Source organism: Microcaecilia unicolor, chromosome 3 (assembly GCF_901765095.1).
Source record: "Microcaecilia unicolor chromosome 3, aMicUni1.1, whole genome shotgun sequence".
Lineage (NCBI taxonomy): Eukaryota > Metazoa > Chordata > Amphibia > Gymnophiona > Siphonopidae > Microcaecilia > Microcaecilia unicolor.
In genome coordinates, this window is record NC_044033.1 from 382,164,730 (window position 1) to 382,186,468 (window position 21,739).

Consider the following 21,739-nt stretch of genomic DNA (forward strand, 5'->3'; position numbering starts at 1 on the left):
CTCCATCCACCTGATCCCTCCTGCAGGTACCTCTGGCTCCACCCAACTAAAATAAAAACACTCCCTGGTGTCTAGCGGCACCAGTGCTTTTTTTGTGCCGGTATGTGCCAGTATCTCATACCTGCACCTTTTTTCTCAGGGCCGGCTCTCCTGCCCGTCCTCAACTCCCCGACTTTTCGTTCGTGCCGCCCTGTTTTGAAATCTTTTATTTTACCTCAAGTCGCAGCGGCAAAGTGGCAGTGAAAGAAGCAGGCAGGCTCGCCTCCTCACTTTCCTTCCCTCTCAGCATCCCGCCTTCCTCTGATGTAATTTCCTTTCCACGAGGGCGGGATGCTGAGAGGGAAGGGAAGGAAACCGAGGACGGAGGCGAGCCTGCCTGCTGCCTTCACTGCCGCTGTGACTTGAAGTAAACTAAAAGATTTCAACACAGAGTGGCAGGAACGGAAAGTCGGGGAGCTGAGGATGGGCAGGTGGGGCTGGGGTTGGAAGGAACTCGGGGGCAGAAGGAGGCTGGGGCGAGTCACTGGACATGGATAGGAGGGGAGGATAGATTCAAATGAGAATCACTGGACATGAAGGGGAGGAAAGAGGAGAATCGCTGGACATGGATGGGATGGAAGGATAGGGGCAAAGGAGAATCACTGCACATTGATAGTGCAGGGCAAAGAATTGCTGGACATGAATGGGAGGGCAGGGGAGAGAGGAGAGTTGCTGGACCTGGATGAATGGAGGGGAGGGCAGGAGAAATGCTGGGCATGGATGGAGGAGAAGGAAGACAGGAAGGAGATGCTCATGGATGGAGGGGAGAGAGGAGACATGCTGGACATGGATAGAGTGGAGGGCAGGGAAGAGAGGAGAAATATTAGAGGGAAGGAAAGACAGAGGAAGGAGATGCACACAGATGGAGGGGAAGGGAGAGAGGCGAAATGCTGGACATGGATGGAGGGGAGGGAAGACAGAGGAGGAGATGCACATGGATTTAGGGGAGAGAGGAGAAATTCTGGACACGGATGGAGGGAAGGGAGTTGAAATGCTGGGTATGGATGGAGGGGAGGGGAGAGGAAGTGAGATTAACATGGATGGAGGGGAGGAGAGAGGAGAAATGCTGGACATAGATGGAGGGGGAGAGGAAAAATGCTGGACATGGATGGATGAGAGGTAAGAGAGAGGAAGGAGACGCATATGGATGGAGGGGAGAGAGGAACAGGAAGGAGATGCATACTGATGGAGATGAGGGAAAGGGAAAAGAGGAGAAAAACTGCACATGGATGGAGAAAATAGGCAAAACCTGGATCCACTCTATACCTCCTCCAGTCAAGTCTGCGGAGGACCCAGCTTTTACCTATGGATGTAGGGCAAGAAATGAAGAAGAAAGGAGGAAAGTAAAGAAATAAATGGAAAGGAAGCCCTGGAAACGGAGTTAAGGGAACAGATAGAGAGCAGTAGAATCAGAGACTAGGACCAACATGACCAGAAAAACAAAGTCACCAGACAACAAAAGTAGAAAAATCAACTACTGCCAGGCATTTTGTAAATACCCTGGGCGCAGACGCAAGACCAAAGGGCAGCACACAATACTGGAAGTGCTGCGCTGCCAGATGGAATTGAAGATACCTCCTGTGAGCTGGAAGTATTGGGATGTGTGTATAAGCATCCTTCAAGTCCAGAGAGCATAGCCAATCATTTTCCTGAATCATGGGAAGAAGGGTGCCCAGGGAAACCATCCTGAACTTTTCTCGGACAAGGAATTTGTTCTGGGCCCTTAGGTCTAGGATGGGACGCATCCCCCCCCTGTTTTCTTTTGCACAAGGAAGTACCTGGAATAGAAGCTCAGCCCTTCTTGCCCTGGTGGAACGGGCTCGACCGCATTGGTGCTGAGAAGGGCGGAGAGTTCTTCTGCAAGTACCTGCCTGTGCTGGAAGCTGAAGGACTGAGCTCCCGGTGGACAATTTGGAGATCTGGAAATCAAACTGAGGGAGTATCCTAACCAGACAATTTGAAGAACCTACCAATCGGAGGTTACAAGAGGCCACCTTTGGTGAAAAAATTTTAACCTCCCTTCGACCGGTGGCTCATCCGGCACGGACACTTTGACAGCGGCTATGCTCAGCTGGAGCCAGTCAAAAGCCCGTCACTTGCTTTTGCTGGGGAGCTGCAGGGGCCTGTCTGGGCGCATGCTGTTGACGAGAACGAGCATGCTGGGGTTGAGCCTGAGAAGGCTGTCAGGAAGGAGGATTGTACCTACGCTTATTGTAGGCATAGGGAGCATTCCTCCTTCCCTGGAAAAAATGTCTACCTGATGAGGTAGAAGCTGAAGGCGCCCGGCGGGAGAGATTGTCCAAAGCGGTTTTCCACTGGTGGAGCTGTTCGACCACCTGCTGGACTTTCTCGCCAAAAATATTATCCCCCCCGGCAAGGGACATCCGCAATCCGCTGCTGGACTCGATTGTCCATGTCAGAGGCACACAGCCATGAGAGTCTGTGCATCACTCTATCCTGAGCAGCGGCTCTGGATGCAACATCAAAAGAGTCGTAAGCACCCCTGGACAGGAATTTACGACACGCCTTCAGCTGCCTGACCACGTCCTGAAAAGGCCTGGCGTGCTCCTGAGGGAGCTTGTTCACCAAGTCCGCCAGTTGCTTGACATTGTTCTGCATATGGATGCTCATGTAGAGCTGGTATGACTGAATCTTGGACACTAGTATAGAGTCCTTTCTCCCAAAAGAGTCCAGGGTCCTAGATTCTCGCCCCGGGGGCGCCGAGGCGAAACCTCTAGTACTCTTGGCTCTCTTGAGAGTGGAATCCACAACCATAGAGTTGTGAGGTAACTGTGACTTCATCAACTCAGGTTCTCCATGAATCCGATATTGGGACTCAGCTTTCTTGGGAATGGTGGGATTACTTAGTGGTTTCATCCAGTTCCTCAGCAGTGTCTCTTTAAGGACATTGTGCAGAGGAACAGTGAATGATTCCGTTGGTGGCGAAGGATAGTCAAGGACCTTGAGCATCTCAGTCCTGGGCTCATCCTCAGATACCACAGGGAAGGGAATAGCCACAGACATTTCCTGGACAAATGAAGAGAAAGGACTCTCCGGAGAAAGCTTTCTTTCTGGCGAAGGAGTAGGATCAGAGGGAAGACCACAAGACTCCTCGGAAGAGAAATACCGGGGATCTTCTCCCTCATCCCACGAGGCATCCTCCTCGGTATCGGACCAGAGTTCTTGAACAGCAGTCCGAAACCGGGCCCGTCTTGACGCCGAGGAACCATGTCCTCTGGCGATTCGAGAGGTCGACTCCCATGTCGGCGGCGATGAAGCTCCCTCCATCGATGTCGACAGGGAGTTGACCTGGGTGGCAGCCGATGCCGCAGGCGGCACCGGCATCGGGGACCTCACTACAGGCCTAGAGCTAGCTGCCGCTTCCATCAACGATGCCGAAGGGACAAGCACCCCCCGGCACCGGAACAGACTGATGCAGCAACCCCTCCAGCAGACCTGGAAGAATGGCTCGGATGCGCTCGTCCAGAGTCACTGTCAAGCAAGGCTGCGGGGTTGGTGCAGGAATCGGGTCCAGAATCTGTTGAGGAGGCGGTACCGGGCTGTCCGAAGACTGACGCACCGACACCTCCTGAATGGAGGGTGAGTGCTCCTCCCGCGTTGGTGCTTCACAGGTGCTGAATCCTTCGATGCCCCGGAACTCCTGGTACCGTGCTTAGAAGGAGACCGATGATGATGCTTCTTCACCTTCGCTCGATGCACATCATCGATACTCCTTGGTACTGACGAGGAAGACGTGGAATCCACACGTCTCCTCGGGGTCGGGTCCGAGAGTGGTCGGTCCCGTGGGGCCTGCACAGCAGGAGTCTTCGTGGTAGGTGGAGACCCACTCGATGGCTCACTGCTCCCAGCGTGTGGTCTCCGGACAGCCATTACCTGCGCTCCCGAAGTCCATGCCATCTCCGGTGCCAACGTCGACGCCGAAGAACCGGACGAAGCTCCAAAAAGTCGGACCCGCTGTGCTTGTCTCGACACCTGTGTCTGCTTTTTCAAGCTAAGACACAACTTACATGCGTCTGGGTGATGGTCGGGCCCAAGGCACTGAAGACACCACGCGGGGGGATCGGTGCCTGAGATTGTCTGGTTGCACCGAGTCCACTTCTTGAAGCCGCTGGGAGTCCTCGATGACTTGGATGGAAAATTTGCAGCGGCGAAATCAAAATTCGCGATTGTGCCGAAAAGGAGGCACAAAAAGGAAGATCTGCGGGCGCGCGGCCTAAGAGGGCCGCAGCGGAAGCGAAAGGAAACTTAAGGGGACAAAGTAAAGAAAATAAGGTTTTTTTGTTTTTTACACACAGAAGGCACTGAGAAAAGAAAAGAAAAAAACTAAGAGGCAAAACCTCGCAGCGAAAGGTTCATTCTTCGGGCCGAAACGGAGAGAGACCGACAAGTAGCCACTCTCCAACCGTGGAAAAGAAAAAACTGAGTGGAGACTCGTGCGTGCTGTGCGGGAAGACGGCCGCGCATGCGCTGTGCACGCGCCCCACGTTCTCGAAGGTTCAGGCAAAGTTTTGCCTATTTTTGCTGAGAAAAATTGCCGATTCCGGGCCGCCTTGGACACCAACCCATCAGTGAGAACAAGCAGCCTGCTTGTTCTCGGAGAAATGAAATTACCACTAGGGCCACGCGGTAGCCGGGTGGTAACTTGGAATTGATACGCATTGGGCGCATATAGGCACTTATGCAGCTTAGTAAAAGGGCCCCCATGTTTCCAGCACCCCCACATGAACAGGGCAAGGTAAACACAGCAGCCATTGGCCCCCATCACACCAATAGCCACAGCTCATCCAAGTCCTTATCTCTGGAACATCCAACGTCTCATCTTCTTCATTCTCCATGGCCCCCTTAGATGCCCTTGCATTCTCTCCTTTCTCACAGTCACTCTGTACGACGGACCTTCCTTATTGAACTCATTGTCCGGTCAACCAATTCTCCATTCCCAAGTCATCGTTCCTGTGACTTGCTTATAGGAACAACATACTGGCACCTTCTTCTGGGCTACTGGGCCCCCATCGAGAGCCTTCCAGATCCTCAGGCAGGGAATTACTTTTCACCACCTCTGACTGTAAGTTCTTCTCTATCCTTGCCCACTGTAAATATACCCTGGTCCCTAGGATCTCTTCTCTCTCCCCTGCCCTCCCCTCCTGTCCAGTGATCTCTTCTCTCTCCCCCTGCCCTCCCCTCCTCTCCTCTCCATGTCCAGCAATCTCCTCTCTCCCCCCTGCCCTGCCTTCCTCTCCATGTCCAGCGATCTCTTCTCTCTCCCCTGCCCTGCCCTCCTCGTCCAGTGATTTCCTCACCCCCTGCCCTCCCATCCATTGTCCAGCGATTCTCCCTGCCCTCCCTCAGCTTCCCGACAGCCCTCCTCGCCATTCCTTCCTACCCCCTTCGTGCGTTTAACCGTTTTACTTTTCTTCATCCGTCGCTGGCAGCGTTGCCATTCATTCTCACAGGCAGCTCCGCTCCCCTCTGCCGCGTCCATCTGGCCCTACGTAAACAGGAAGTGCATCAGAGAGGGCCGGATAGATGTGGCAGAGGGGAGCGGAGCTGCCTGTGAGAATGAATGGCAGCGCTGCCAGCGACGGATGAAGAAAAGAATGCTGCATGCAAGGGACATGCGGCTCCAGGCCCCCATGGAGGCCCAGGCCCAGGGAATGTTGTCCCCCCGCCCCCCTCTCGGCGGCCCTGCCAGGGCCCACCCAGTTTGGGCTCAGTCCTACCCAGCAGTGGTGTACAGCTGACATGGGGGAAGCAAGCTAGGCTCCCTCGGTCCTGCATCTTCTTCTCCCCCTCCCCCTCCACTAAGCTTCTTTCCTCAGAAGGGCAGCAGCAGTGATTCCTAAATGCTGCCTGCGGCTGACCCGGAAGCCTTCCCTCTGCCGCATCCTGCCTCCCTCTGATGCAACTTCCTATTTGTGCCGTGCAGAATGTGACAGAAGGAAGGCTTCGGGGGTCAGCCGCAGGCAGCATGTATGAATCGCTGCCACTACCATTTTGAGGAGAGAAGCTCATAGCTCAATAAGATAGACAGGGGGATGGAGATCCAGACCGGGGATGCTAGGGAAGGGAGGGAGAAAGGGAAGTGAGGGAGAATTGGCCACAGGGAGGGAGGGAGGGAGAGATGCTGCAAGGGGGGAGAGGAGCAAGAGATGCTGCATGGGGGGGGGGGAGAGGGAAAGATGATGCATGGGGGGAGAGGAGCAAGAGATGGAGAAATGTTGGACAAGGTAGTATAGGGGACAGAGGGAGAGATGCTGCATGAGGGGGAAGAGAAATGTTGGCTAGGGTACAAGGAAGAGGGGTACAGAGAGATGGACAATGGGAGAGAGGGAGAGGTGTTACACATGGCAGTGGAGAGGACAGAGGAAGGGCTCTGCATGGGTGGGAGGCAGAGAAGGAGAAATGTTCAACACGGCAGTGGAGAGGACAGAGGGAGATATGCTGCATGGAGGGGAGAGAAATTTGTTGAATTCAGGGTGCAAGAGAGAGAGAGATAGTGGACAATGGGAAAGAGGGAAATGTTGGATCCAGGGGTAGAAGAGATTGAAGGAGAGGGACAATGGGAGGGAGGGAAGAGGGGGAGAAATGCTAGACCATGGGAGAAGGGGGAGAGGAGGAAAGAGAAAAGAGACAGGAAGATGCTGGGGAGTGGAATGTAAGATAGGCTACAAGGATAGGGAGGGGAGAAAGAGGGAACAGATGCTGAACTAGAAGGGAGGAAAAAGGAAGATGCTGGGAATGGTGGAACTATGTGGGAGAGGCAGGGGGAATGAATGAGAGGAGGATAGTGATTATAGGGGTAGAGATATGTTAATGGGGAATAGATTAAAGATGAAAGGGAATGGAAGGCCAGGGAATAAGTGAGATGGGGAATGGGAGAGCTAATGGGTGAGAGAGGAAGCTAGAATTTGATAGGTAGCTGAAAAGTATAAAAAAGAAAGGTGAGAGAGGGTGAAATTAGTGAACAGAGAGAGAGTAATGAAAAAAGATAGGAAAGAGCTAATAAGGAAAGGCAAATATGTCAGAGGAAGGTGTAATTAGGGAATGGAACAAGACAGGACAGAGGAGAAAAAGCAAATGGACAGCAGCCATTTGAAGGAGAATTAACAGAGGACAGACAGGAAAGTAGAAAAGAGAAATTGGAACAAACATGATGGAAAAATAAAATGTCCAGACAACAAAGCTTTGGGAAATGTACATAGCAGATGTCTTTGTATTGTGTCCACTAGAAAAAGAAATAAATTTCGCTTTTTATTTCTCCAGTGTTACAGTATATGCTGTTTAACCTCTTGAGGTTCCCAGTTCAATTTTTGTCTACATATTTTTATGTCTAATTTGTGATCCGTTGTTCTGTATTTGGAGAGATTATGTCGATGGGATAGTACTGGCAGGTGGTGAGATCAGAGGGGAGGCAGGAAGGATCCGGGGGGTGCTCCCTTCTTTATTTTCTGACCTGGATCCTAGCATGTCTAACATCGGCCCTGACCCTTGCTGTAGCTGGTGGGGATCCCCAAGCATCGCCAGTTGAGGACCTCCTCCAAAGACAGTCAGAACTCTTTTCTACCAAGCTATGCAGTTGGCAGCAGCAGCATCCTTGTGCCCACCCAGTCTGAGCTCAGGCCTACCCAAAATTGGCTGGCTATGCCACTGGTTCAGAGGCTGTTAATGCTACTTTGGGGGGAGGGAGGGGGTCAGAGAGGTTGCCAATGCAACTGAGTAGAGTTGAAGTGACAGAATTGAATAAGTGTCTGAAACGTGCTTACAGTACTCTGTATAGTTTGTTTTTTTTTGTTACATTTGTACCCCGCGCTTTCCCACTCATGGCAGGCTCAATGCGGCGGGCAATGGAGGGTTAAGTGACTTGCCCAGAGTCACAAAGAGCTGCCTCTGCCAGGAATCGAACTCAGTTCCTCAGTTCCCCAGGACCAAAGTCCACCACCCTAACCACTAGTGTGCATGTCTATATATACAGCAGTGATTTCTGAGCATGCGGCATTATTAAAGGACAGGCTTTTAAATTCCCAGTTGAGTAATTTTAATTTTTGTTACATTTGTACCCTGGAAACCTTATGTTCAAAAGGCTGCAAATCAGATGGAATTGATTCAGAGGGCAAACACTAAAATGGTTAACCATCTTTCAGGGTCTAAAGTTGAGCCAGCACCCCCCCCCCCCCAACTTCAGCCTCAGGCCCCCCCAAACCTTGGTGGCCAATCAAGTGCCTGGGTTTTGGGCACTACTGGCTGCCCTCCTGCTCCCTGCTTCAGCCGTCATACCATCTCCTGTTTTCAATCTAACCACCTTGGCCAGCTCTCTCCTACTCCCTTTTGGTTCCCTGCAGCGCTGCCTTCTTCAATTTTCCAGGCCGCTGGCAGTGTCAGTGAAGTAAGCATACTGCCTTCAGCAGCCCGGAAGCTTTCCCACTGCTACCATTTCCTATCCCGCATAGGCAGGATGCTGCAACAGTGGGAGAGCTTCCTGGGTTGCCGAAGGCAGTGCGCTTACCTCACTCATACTGCCAGTGGCCCAGAAAATGAAGAAAGCAGCAGTGCTGGGAGACAGAACTAAGGGAGTGAGTAGGAGAGATGCAGTTAGATTGAAGCCCATGAGGTTAGTTTTCCTTTCCTCCATGCACCCGTCACCCCTGTTACCCAAACAAAGCAAGCAAATCTATGAGCATCTCTATCTACATTGTTGTTCTTTATTGTTGGTGGCATTTTTATTTGATCTTGCTTATGTTTTTCAGCTTGCCAGTTTGTGCAGCATACGGATGTACCCAGAGGAAGTATTGGCTTCATTGTGTAGAGTTGTAATTGGTTCTAAATCATAATCATTGTATCATTTGGAGGAGCTGGTTATAGGGACTCACTGTATTCTGATGTTTTCACCTAGTAAAGGGCCACCAAAACAGACATTATGAGTATCAGGTGCTTAACAATCAGACTTACTATTTATAAGTACAGCTTTAAAAAAATCATTAATTAGGTTGAGACCTAGAAGCATTTAACATATTTTTTTCCTATGCCTACATCAAAAGAAAAAGATGGCATGTCGGAACTTGCTCCTTTTGTTTTGTGGATTGCAGTGGTATATTATAAAAATGCACTTGCGTTATGTATTACTACTATTGAATAATGTGGGAAGGGTTTCCTTCATGCAGAACTGTCAAAAGTCAGTTTAAATGTGCTAGCATTGGCCAATTCAGCACACTAATAGACACCAAGTTCATACAAAGTTAATTATGTTCAATGGAAAATAAATCTGTTGGCTCAGGCTGCTTGCTATGTGAAATTTCAATCACTGTTTCATTATTGCTACCAAGTATTACATATTAAGGGCATTTGCTTTAAACTTTGTTTTAATTCATTTATCCAGTCCTTACATGAATAAGATTTTGCTTTTTAAACTCAAAGGTGAATCCTAACGTTGGTTGAATAATTACGTATAAACTGTGTTGTTTCTGACTTTACTTGTTTTGGACTACTTTGGGTCCTATTGATCTGTACATGTGCTGTCTAGGATTTTGGAGGATGGAAATGTGAAAATAAAATTAAGTTTTGGATATGGTATGTAGACCATAATTTTGCAATGTGTGTATGAATGCCTGTTCTGGTGTGTGCATGTCTATATATACAGCAGTGATTTCTGAGCATGCAGCATTAAAGGACAGGCTTTTAAATTCCCAGTTGGGTAATTTTAATTTTTGTTACATTTGTACACCGCACTTTCCCACTCATGGCAGGCTCAATGTGGCGGGCAATGGAGGGTTAAGTGACTTGCTTGTGCCGGGAATTGAACTCAGTTCCTCAGGACCAAAGTCCACCACCCTAACCACTAGGCCACCCCATGCTAACCTCAACTTTTTAAAAATGTTTCAGACTTATCCATCTACTTTCTCCCATGATATAATTGAATTCTATTATTCTGTTTCTCTGAATTTTTAAATGTAAACCACAGGAAGACTAACTCAAAATAACCTGTTCCTTAGCTGGGCTCTAGTATTACCATATTGAAAATGTGATCATACCATGCCTCTCTGGTTATGTTTCACTAATAAGTTAAACAATTAACTGGCTTTCTTGAAAGGATTATGTAACCTTTGGGTGCATGACTAGGAACACAAACATTTAGGGACCCTTTTACAGAGCGGTGGTAAGCCCAACATGGGCTTACTGCTCGCTCTTTCGGGACTATCGCTGGCCCAACTCAGCCGCTGCGGTTAGTCCTGCCCCAAGCACACACCATTTATGGTGGAATAAGAAAACTTAAATAAAGTTCCAGTAACGATGAGTGTACTCATTGATAAATTGCTGTGATCAGCTTAATGAAAGCGTCCGAATCTGAAACAAAATCCAAAAGCTAAGTGATTGAATATTTAAACGATCATTTTTAGCAAAAAAAAGAAATAGATTGTATAGCGAAAAAAGAAATAGATTGTTGAAAAAATTTTTTTTCTTAAAAGAATTTACACTGTAGTAAAAAGCCATAAATTAAAGGCTCTCTACAAAATGAAGTTTTTTAGCCCTGTGATCGAACCGTGATACGTGTCATCAACAATTACATGACCGTACACAAAACCTAAGGTATTTTACCTGCGGTTTCTGAGGGCTTTTTCTTCATTTATCAATGAGTACACTCATCGTTACTGGAACTTTATTTAAGTATTAGGTTACCATTTTTTCCAGCATCACTGCCACGTTCTATTGTTTAGTCTTGTGGAATAAGAAAACCCCTGGAAATGGCTGCATGGCGATAACCCAGCGGTAATCAGGCATCACCATGCGCTGCCTGGTTACTGCCGGGTTAGCACAGGAGTCCTTATTGCCACCTCAGTGGGTGGCAGTAAAGACTCCCCGCTGCATAGCCATGCAGTAAGAGTTATCTCACTTCACGGCCATTTTTTGGGGGGTTGGGGGGCTTTACCGGCTACAGGAAAAGGGCCCTGGCATGCGAGGAAAATGGCCCCCACTGCTAGCGCAGGGCCCTTTTCCCCACAGCTTAGTAAAAGGACCCCATACTTATTTATTCAATATCATAATTCCTCATATAAGGGAGAAGGGGGTGGAAGGAACTCTGCCAGGAACTCCAGGGAGATAAAGCAGTAGAACCAGACGAAAAGACAAGAAGATTTATTTTATTAATACAGCTTAATAAGGCATTTTATATTTCCAGGATACTGTGATATATGTTGAGAGGCTGACAAGACTCAAGACTACTATAATGGCAAAGTTTAAGTTATGGGATAATGCAACTTCCTTTAAAAATGTTAGTGTCTACTACTACTTGACATTTCTAGAGCGCTACTAGGGTTACGCAGCGCTGTACAGTTTAACAAACAAGGACAGTCCCTGCTCAAATGAGCTTACAATCTAAAGGACGAAATGACAAGTTGGGGCAGTCTAGATTACTTGAATAGAGGTATAGTGGTTAGGTGCCAAAGGCGACATTGAAGAGGTGGGCTTTCAGCAAGGATTTGAAGATGGGCAGGGAGAGGGCCTGGTGTATGGGCTCAGGGAGTTTATTCCAAGCATGGGGTGAGGCGAGGCAGAAAGGGCGGAGCCTGGAGTTGGCGGTGGTGGAGAAAGGTACTGAAAGGAGGGATTTGTCTTGAGAGCGGAGGTTACGGGTAGGAACGTAAGGGGAGATGAGGGTAGAGAGGTAAGGAGGGGCTGCAGATCGAGTGCATTTGTAGGTTAGTAGGAGAAGCTTGAACTGTATGCGGTACCTGATTGGAAGCCAGTGAAGTGATTTGAGGAGGGGGGTGATGTGAGTATATCGGTCAAGGCGGAAGATAAGACGTGCAGCAGAGTTCTGAATGGACTGAAGGGGGGATAGATGGCTAAGTGGGAGGCCAGTGAGGAGTAGGTTGCAGTAGTCAAGGCGAGAAGTAATGAGAGAGTGGATGAGAGTTCGGGTGGTGTGCTCAGAGAGGAAAGGGCGAATTTTGCTAATCTTGTAGAGGAAGAAGCGACAGGTCTTGGCTATCTGCTGGATATGCGCAGAGAAGGAGAGGGAGGAGTCGAAGATGACTCCGAGGTTGCGGGCAGATGAGACGGGGACAATGAGGGTGTTATCAACTGAGATAGAGAGTGGAGGGAGAGGAGAAGTGGGTTTGGGTGGGAAGACAATAAGCTCGGTCTTGGCCATGTTCAGTTTCAGGTGGCGGTTGGACATCCAGGCAGCAATGTCAGAGAAGCAGGCCAATATTTGGCCTGCGTTTCCGCAGTGATGTCTGGTGTGGAGAGAAAGTTGGGTGTCATCAGCATAAAGATGATATTGGAAACCATGAGATGAGATCAGGGAGCCCAGGGAAGAGGTGTAGATTGAAAAAAGAAGGGGTCCAAGGACAGATCCTTGAGGAACTCCAACAGAGAGCGGGATGAGGGTGGAGGAAGAGCCATGAGAATATACTCTGAAGGTTCGGTGGGAGAGATAAGAGGAGAACCAGGAGAGGACAGAGCCCTGGAACCCAAATGAGGACAGTGTGGCAAGAAGTAAATTGTGATTGACAGTGTCAAAAGCGGCGGATAGGTTGAGGAGGATGAGGATGGAGTAGTGACCTTTGGATTTGGCAAGGAACAGGTCATTGCAGACTTTAGATAGTGCCATTTCTGTCGAGTGTAGGGGGCGAAAGCCGGATTGAAGCGGATTGAGGATGGCATGAGAGGAGAGAAAATCAAGGCAACGGCTGTGAATGGCGCGTTCAAGTATCTTGAAGGATAGGAGGGAAATAAGACGATAGTTGGACAGGTAGGGTCAAGTGATGGTTTTTTGAGGAGAGGTGTGACTACAGCATGCTTGAAGGTGTCAGGGACAGTTGCAGTGGAGAGAGAGAGGTTGAGGATATGACAGATGGGGGGGGGGGGTGACAGTAGGAGAGACGGTGTTAAGTAAGTTGGTGGGGATGGGGTCTGAGGAACAGGTGGTGCATTTCGAGGAGGAAAGAAGTGTCTCCAAGGTTTCCATGTGTGCATGTAGTTTATGTTGATGCAAGACACACAGTTTATTTAGAAATCCATTATCAAGTGCATTCTAAGGCATTATTTAGGAGTATATCAAGCACTGCTCACACCTATATGCCTAGTGCCCCCCTTTTCAACTCTGGGCACCCCCAAAACAGCGGCGTAGCTAGGTGGGGCCATGTGGGCCTGGGCTCCCCAAATTTCCTTTGGGTCCCTGGTTTTGCTGGCGGAGGTCCTCAACCCCTGCCAGCTGAAGCATTGTCCAGCGCTGGTCTCCGGCGCCGCTGCATTCCCTGCCCTGCTCTGTTTTCTCCTTACTTTGGGCATGCTCGTGTTAGTGAAACTGAGCATGCAGGATGTGAGGGGAAGAGAGAGCAGAGGCTCTGTCTTCTCCTCACGTCAGGCACGCTTCTCTTAGTGAAACTGAGCATGCTGTTTCACTAAAAGGAGCATACGTGGCAGCGCTGGAGACTGGCACTGGACATGGCTTCAGCTGGTGGGGATTGGGGACCCCCACCAGCCAAGGTATTTGCTTCAGCAGTGCGGGCGGTGAAGGGGGAGGCCGGAGCATGCAAGGGGGGAGCAGTGACGGGGCAGCCCGCCAAAATGTGCCCCCTCACCTTGGGCTCTGGCTCCCTCCCACCGTGAAGTCTGACTATGCCCCTGCCCCAAAATGTCAGGTCTGGCTACGCCCCTGGTTCGTATGCTTCATTTTCTCTTGGACTACTTTGGAATAATTAAAAACCTCTTTTGTTTCAAATGGAAGAACTTTTTCTATGTACAATGGAATTGCATGTAAGAAACATGGCGTGGCTAAACAGTAAGATAAAGGAAATCATTAGAGCCAAAAAACAATCCTTCAGAAAGTGGAGAAGAGAACCAACTGAAAGTAACAGGATAGATCATAAGGAATGCCAAGCCAAATGCAAAGCGGAGATAAGGAGGGCAAAAAAGGACTTTGAGAAGAAATTAGCGTTGGAAGCAAAAATACATAGTAAAAACTTTTTTAGATACATTAAAAGCAGGAAACCGGCCAAAGAGTCGGTTGGGCCGCTGGACGAAAATGGTGTTAAAGGGGCGATCAAGGAGGACAAAGCCGTAGCGGAGAAATTAAATGAATTCTTTGCTTCGGTCTTCACCGAGGAAAATTTGGGGGGGACACCGGTGCCGGAAAGAATATTTGAAGCGGGGGAGTCGGAGAAACTAAACAAATTCTCTGTAACCTTGGAGGATGTAATGGGTCAGTTCAGCAAGCTGAAGAGTAGTAAATCACCGGGACCTGATGGTATTCATCCCAGAGTATTAATAGAACTAAAAAATGAACTTGCGGAGCTACTGTTAGAAATATGCAATCTGTCCCTAAAATCGAGTGTAATACCGGAAGACTGGAGGGTAGCCAATGTTACTCCGATTTTTAAGAAAGGTTCCAGAGGAGATCCGGGAAATTATAGACCGGTGAGTCTGACGTCGGTGCCGGGCAAGATGGTGGAGGCTATTATTAAGAATAAAATTGCAGAGCATATACAAAAACATGGACTGATGAGACAAAGTCAGCACGGATTTAGTGAAGGGAAGTCTTGCCTCACCAATCTAATGCATTTTTTTGAGGGGGTAAGCAAACATGTGGACAATGGGGAGCCGGTTGATATTGTATATCTGGATTTTCAGAAGGCGTTTGACAAAGTGCCGCACGAAAGACTCCTGAAGAAATTGCAGAGTCATGGAATCGGAGGTAGGGTATTATTATGGATTAAGAACTGGTTGAAAGATAGGAAGCAGAGAGTAGGATTGCGTGGCCAGTATTCTCAGTGGAGGAGGGTAGTTAGTGGGGTCCCGCAGGGGTCTGTGCTGGGTCCGTTGCTTTTTAATGTATTTATAAATGACCTAGAGATGGGAATAACTAGTGAGGTAATTAAATTCGCCGATGACACAAAATTATTCAGGGTCGTCAAGTCGCAGGAGGAATGTGAACGATTACAGGAGGACCTTGCGAGACTGGGAGAATGGGCGTGCAAGTGGCAGATGAAGTTCAATGTTGACAAGTGCAAAGTGATGCATGTGGGTAAGAGGAACCCGAATTATAGCTACGTCTTGCAAGGTTCCGCGTTAGGAGTTACGGATCAAGAAAGGGATCTGGGTGTCGTCGTCGATGATACGCTGAAACCTTCTGCTCAGTGTGCTGCTGCGGCTAGGAAAGCGAATAGAATGTTGGGTGTTATTAGGAAGGGTATGGAGTCCAGGTGTGCGGATATTATAATGCCATTGTATCGCTCCATGGTGCGACCGCACCTGGAGTATTGTGTTCAGTACTGGTCTCCGTATCTCAAAAAAGATATAGTAGAATTGGAAAAGGTACAGCGAAGGGCGACGAAAATGATAGTGGGGATGGGACGACTTTCCTATGAAGAGAGGCTGAGAAGGCTAGGGCTTTTCAGCTTGGAGAAGAGACGGCTGAGGGGAGATATGATAGAAGTGTATAAAATAATGAGTGGAATGGATCAGGTGGATGTGAAGCGACTGTTCACGCTATCCAAAAATACTAGGACTAGAGGGCATGAGTTGAAGCTACAGTGTGGTAAATTTAAAACGAATCGGAGAAAATTTTTCTTCACCCAACGTGTAATTAGACTCTGGAATTCATTGCCGGAGAACGTGGTACGGGCGGTTAGCTTGACGGAGTTTAAAAAGGGGTTAGATAGATTCCTAAAGGACAAGTCCATAGACCGCTATTAAATGGACTGGAAAAATTCCTCATTTTTAGGTACAACTTGTCTGGAATGTTTTTACGTTTGGGGAGCGTGCCAGGTGCCCTTGACCTGGATTGGCCACTGTCGGTGACAGGATGCTGGGCTAGATGGACCTTTGGTCTTTCCCAGTATGGCACTACTTATGTACTTATGTACTTATAACACAAAAACATCCCTTACATTGCTGAAAGATGTTCCAGGGCAACATAAAGACAGATTATTTGCTAATACGTTCCTAAAAGGAGTATATCATGTAGCACTATTTAGCTGCACAACTTTTTCTACCAAAGCTGAAAAGGAAAACTTGGTCCTGCATACAATCAAAAGTATTTGGAAGAACGGTTTCTAACTCATCAAGGAAGCACTGAAAGGTGTATCACAGTTTTGGATATTTTTGCTTGGCTGACAGGAACCACTCTGTAAGAGTATAGTATCAGTGAAACAACAACACTGGTTAAACATTTCCAGAAGCAACTTTCACCACCAAACGTGTATAATGAATGCATACAATATGTCTGTACTGAGTAGTATGAATTTGAAGTCCTTGGAAATGGAAAGAAACTCAAGTAAGCTGCTGAATTTAGTGCTGACTAATAATAAAAGATTTTCCATTTTGGGAATAATGTTGTCCTTAGTGTCTGTACTGCCTGTTTTCACTGTGTTCTGTGAAAGGGGTTTCAATCTAATGAATTTTGTGAAAATCAGATTCAGACCATCAATGAAAACAGAAAGCTTAAATAACTTGCTGATGATCAATATTAATGGTCCCTTTGTGATGTAATTTGATCCTTCAAAGGATTTGGACCAGTAGTACTTAAGTTCAAAAACTTCAAGACATAAATAAGTCTGATGGCATAGTAGCATTTTCCTGAATATCTTGGTTCACATATATTTTGAAATCTACTTTTGGAGGTTTTAAGAAATGCTCTTCTGCAGCTTTGGGGAGGAAAAGAAGATGCAGGTGTAGATACCTGTTTGTTAGAAATGTAGCTTGTGAAGTAAAATCTCTGAGGACGAGCAGGCCTATAATTCTCATATGTGGATAAATGTGACCCACATTGCCCAGTCCGGAGCTTATTTCAAGGTTAAAAGAGCTTTGAGGAGCGAGCGAGTAACTCCACTGCACATGTTCAAGTGCCTTCCTGCCTGCTGCAAGAGCGTGGGACCATTAGTTCTTTTTTTACTGTTGTGAGGAGAGGACACCATTTTTTTCTTGCTCCTCACAACCCGATTCAATAAAGCTATTTTTGAATGCCTTCTCATTTTCTTTTTCAATTTATTATTTTCTCCTTCCCTTTTTTGGGTTTCCTTTTCCTTCCTATACTTTTTTAAAAGTTTTTTTTTCCTGCTTTAAGTTTTTTCTTTTTCCACGTCATTGGGCCATACTTAGGCCTTGACTTCAGTTGGGTTCTTTCCTTGTGTTTTTCCTGGTGCTTTGCCCCTTTTTCAGCACCATTGAGTCTTTTGATTTAGCCATGGCCGTTTTTCCTTCCATGTCATCAAAGGTTCCCAGTGGCTTTAAGTGCTGTTCCTAGTGCAATAGGACCGTCTCTGGTAAAGACACCCATTCTTGGTGTCTTTAATGTCTGATGCATTAACATACCCCTTCCAACTGTGTTCAATGCCTTTGGATGCAGAAAAGGACTCAGTTGGCCAGACAGGTTCAAAAGGGAAAAGACTTTTGGATCCCGGTCCAAAACCTTGACATTGATAGCAATAGCATCGGGTATTGCATCGGCATTGCGGGCATCGGGAGTCATGTATTGAGTGGGTCTTCACCTACTTGGCACCAGCTACTGTGCAAATCCCCCAGGTCCAACCTGCATCAGACCCAATCCCGAGGCAACGGGAGGATTCGTCATCCTCATCGGCACTGAGGAGCCTCGATGACCGGTATCGGGCAAAGGCCAAGAAGCATTGGCATCAATCCCCCTTGACAGATGGTGCCAGGAAGAGTCAGCACCTGAGAAGCATTGGTGCTGGGAGGACCGCTCCCCCTCCATACAAGAGGTGCCAGTGCGAGGGTTTCCATGCAGCCAGGACCAGCCTCCCATCTTGACCTCAGAAGTTCTGCAGACTTTCTCTGAGCTGATACCCCAGTTCCTGGTGTCGGCCCTTGATGAACGCATCCAGGCCTTATTACCTGAACTGCTGGCTGGTTTAATCTAATGCAGTGCATTGGCACTGAGGGTGCTTGCTCCTGCCATGCCTCTAGTTGTAGGCCTTCTTGGTGTCAGACTCGGTGAAAAGGAATCACTGTCAGACTCAGTGAGATGGAATCTCCCTAACTCCAGGAAATGAGAAGGAAGCCTTCAGGTTCTTTACCTGACTAACCACCGTTCCTCGAGGGTTGATCCCTGGAGTTTGGGCGGCCAGCAGGACTTGGTCCACAGAAGGTCCTCTTGGGAAAGAGGAGGATCCAGGGCAGACAACAGTCAAGGCAAGTAACAGATGGGAGAGAGGTCGAGGAAGACAGCAGTCAAGCAGAATCCAGGTACGGTCATGGTTCAGGGCAGGAATCACCAATGAAGAAGATGCACCAGCTAGAAGGAACATGTCCAGAACCTGGAGAGCACACAAACGTGCTAGGCGCACTGTTCCTGACTGGTGCCGGCCGCGCAGCATGCAGCTGAGAGGGAGAACACCGCCACTTCTCATAGCAGTCAGGGACGCCGCCACCACCTGAACTCACTGTCATGCATCAGTGGGAGCTCCAGTGGCGTAGGAAGGGGGGGCGGTGGGGCGGTCCGCCCCGGGTGCACGCCGCTGGGGGGTGTCGGCGCCTCGCTGGTTCCTTGCTCTCTCTGCCCCAGAACAGGTTACTTCCGCCCCGGGTGTCAGCTGCCCTTGCGACGCCACTGGGGAGCTCCTCTACCTTGCACTTCCTCCAGCACTGACGGAATCGCGTCCCACCAGGGAAACCAGTAAGGAGCTAGCAGACTAATCATTGATTATCTGGCGTTATCCAGGATATTCTAATTTGTGCTGCTCATGCTGGTTTTTTATGAAGAAGATTCCTTATATCCTTGTTCTGATATGTAATTTGATACCGATCTTAGTTAAGAAAGATACAGACTAGCCCCTGACGCAGCCCTATTGTTGGGCGAAACACGGCCTGTGTCGGGCATTTGTTTCATATATGGTATCTTCAATAAAGTCTTTTTGGATATTATACCAATCTGCTAGTTTGTTTTCCACGTTTGATTTTGCAAATCGTTTGCCTTGTTGTTTTCTAGGACCCTCTTTTGTAAAGGAAATGGTGGCTGCTATTCCCAATCCTTTGGAGGTGAACGAGTCCAGGGCCAAGATGCTTGAGGTCCTGAACTATGACTCTCCTAGAGAGGCTGTGACGGTCCCACTTCACGAGATCTTACATGATGTTCTCATGAGGAATTGGGTATTCCCTCTGTCTGTCCCAGTACTTCCCAAGAAAATTGACACAATGTACCGGATTCAGATTACCCCTGGGTTTGATAAGCCTTATTTGCCTCATCACTCCTTGGTGGTTGAATCCATACTCAAAAGGGCCAAGAGTTCTAGAGACTATGCTTCGGTGCTTCTGGGCAGAGAAGCTAGAACCTTGGTTCTTTTGGGCGTAAGATGTATCAGGCCTCTGTGCTCTTTTGTATATAATATCTCCCTCCGGAGCAGGCCGAATCGCTTTGCCAGTTGGCCAAGCAGCAGAAGAAGTGTTGTAAGTTCTTGGCCAGGGGCATATATGACACTTTTGATGTGGCCTCTAGAATTTCTGCCCAGAATATAGCAATGCTCACACTGGCTGAGTGTTTCTGTTTCTGTCTAGCAGAGATTGGCGGATGCCACGTGCCAGGGGGATAATCTTTTTGGAGAGTAGGTGGAGGAGGTTGTTGACCTCATCAAGATACATTCTGATACCATCCATACTCTCTCCTACTGGCCACCTTTTGCAGTTGCCTCCTCATCTAGAAGTTTTTTTGGCAAATCAAAGAGCAGTCTCTACTATTTGCAAAGACATAGGTATGCCACCTGTGCTTGCCAGCCTCCAGGGGCGGACTGACCATTCAGACAACCAGGCAGTGCCTGAGGGCCCAGAGGCTCTAGGGGGCCCACAGCCTCTACCAAACTGCCAGCCACTGTCTCCACTCCCACCCAATACCCTCCTGCCGTGGTCACCACTGTAGCTGCTGCTGTTACAGCAGTGGCAGCAAAAACAGAAAAAAAAGATCATGGCACGGGGCCGCACTGGATCTCTTTGCCACTCAAGTCAATCACAAAGTTCCTCAGTTCTGTTCCAGGTTCCAGGTCCACGACAGACTAGTGTCAAATGCCTTCCTCCTTCATTGGAGGACCGGTCTTCTGTATGCATTTCCTCCCATACCCCTAGTGGGGAAGGCTTTGCTGAAACTCAAGCAAGACCACATGGCCATGATTCTGATTGCTCCTTAATGGTCCCATCAGATCTGGTTCCATCTTCTTCTGGAGTTATCCTCCGAACCACGAAGATTGGAGTGTTTTCCAACCCTCATTATGCAGAATGAGGGGACTCTTCTACATCCCAACCTCCAGTCTGGCCCTCACAGCTTGGTGCAAGGGCAGGGCCCTAGATCCCATTTCTTGCCCAATACAGACCCTGCTTGAATACTTTCTACATTTTTCTGAGTCTGGCCTTAAGGTCAACTCAGTCAGGGTTCACCTCAGTGCGATTAGTGCTTATCAGCATGTAGAGAGTAAGCCCATCTCTGGACAGCCTCTAGCTGTTTGCTTTATGAGGGGTTTGCTGTTATCAAAGCCCCCTGTCAAACCCCCACCTGCGTCATGGGGCCTTTCAAGCCACTGACTCTTGCCATCTGAAGTACTTGACCTGGAAGTAAAGAATGACACGGGAACGGGTAATCGCAGTAAACCAGTAATCTGCAGTAAAAACGCAGGAATGGGGAATTTTTTCAGTTTTAGTGCGGGTGCAAAAAGAGGTTATTTCCCCGCCCTACAAGAGCAGTAATAACCCTTGCACCTGCGGTACAACAGACGCCTACCCATGGTCATAGTTTGGGGAGGCAAGGGGGCATTGCCCCCCCCAAACACAGGGCTGGCACAACGCTGCAGGCAGCTCTTCCCGTCCTCCACTCCTGGACAGGCTTCCTCTTCGTTCCTTCCTGCCCCCCCTCGCACGCAATTAAGCCTTTCCCTCGCGACAGCAGTGAAACACACAACACAGCAGGCTAGCCTCCAGCCTTTCCCTTCCCTCACTCAGTGTCCCACCTTCTTGCGATGATGTATTTCCTGTTTCCACGAGGGCGGGACACTGTGTGAGGGAAGGGAAAGGCTGGAGGCGAGCCCGCTGTGTTGTGTGCTTCACTGCCGTCGCTGCGAGGAAAATAAAAGGTTTAAACGTGAGGGGGAAGGGGGCAGGAAGGAACAGAGATGAGCTGAGGAAGAGCAGGGAGAATTGCTGGACATGGATGGGAGAGGGAGAGAAGAGATCGCTGGACATGGAGGAGGGGAGGGCAGGGGGAGAGAAGAGATCACTGGACGTGGAGGGGAAGGCAGGGGAGAGCAGAAATGCTGGACGTGGAAAGGAAGGGAGGGAAGGGGAGAGGAGAATTGCTGGACATGGATGGATGGAGGGGAGGGCAGGGGAGAGAAGACAATTGCTGGACATGGATAGATGAATGGAGGGGGCAGGGGAGAGAGCAAATTTGCTGGATATGCTGAATATGGGCAGGGGAGAATGGAGAGTTGCTGGACATGGATGGATGGAGGGGGGAGGGCAGAGGAAAGAGGTGAATTGATGGACATGGATGGATGGATGGGGCAGGGGAGAGATGCTGGACATGGATGGATGGAGGTGAGGGCAGGGAAGAGAGGAGAATTGCTGGACATGGATGGATGGAGGTGAGGGCAGGGGAGAGAGGAGAATTGCTGGATATGGATGAATGGAGGGGGCAGGGGAGAGAGCAAATTTACTGGATATGGGTGGATGGAGGAGAGGACAGTGA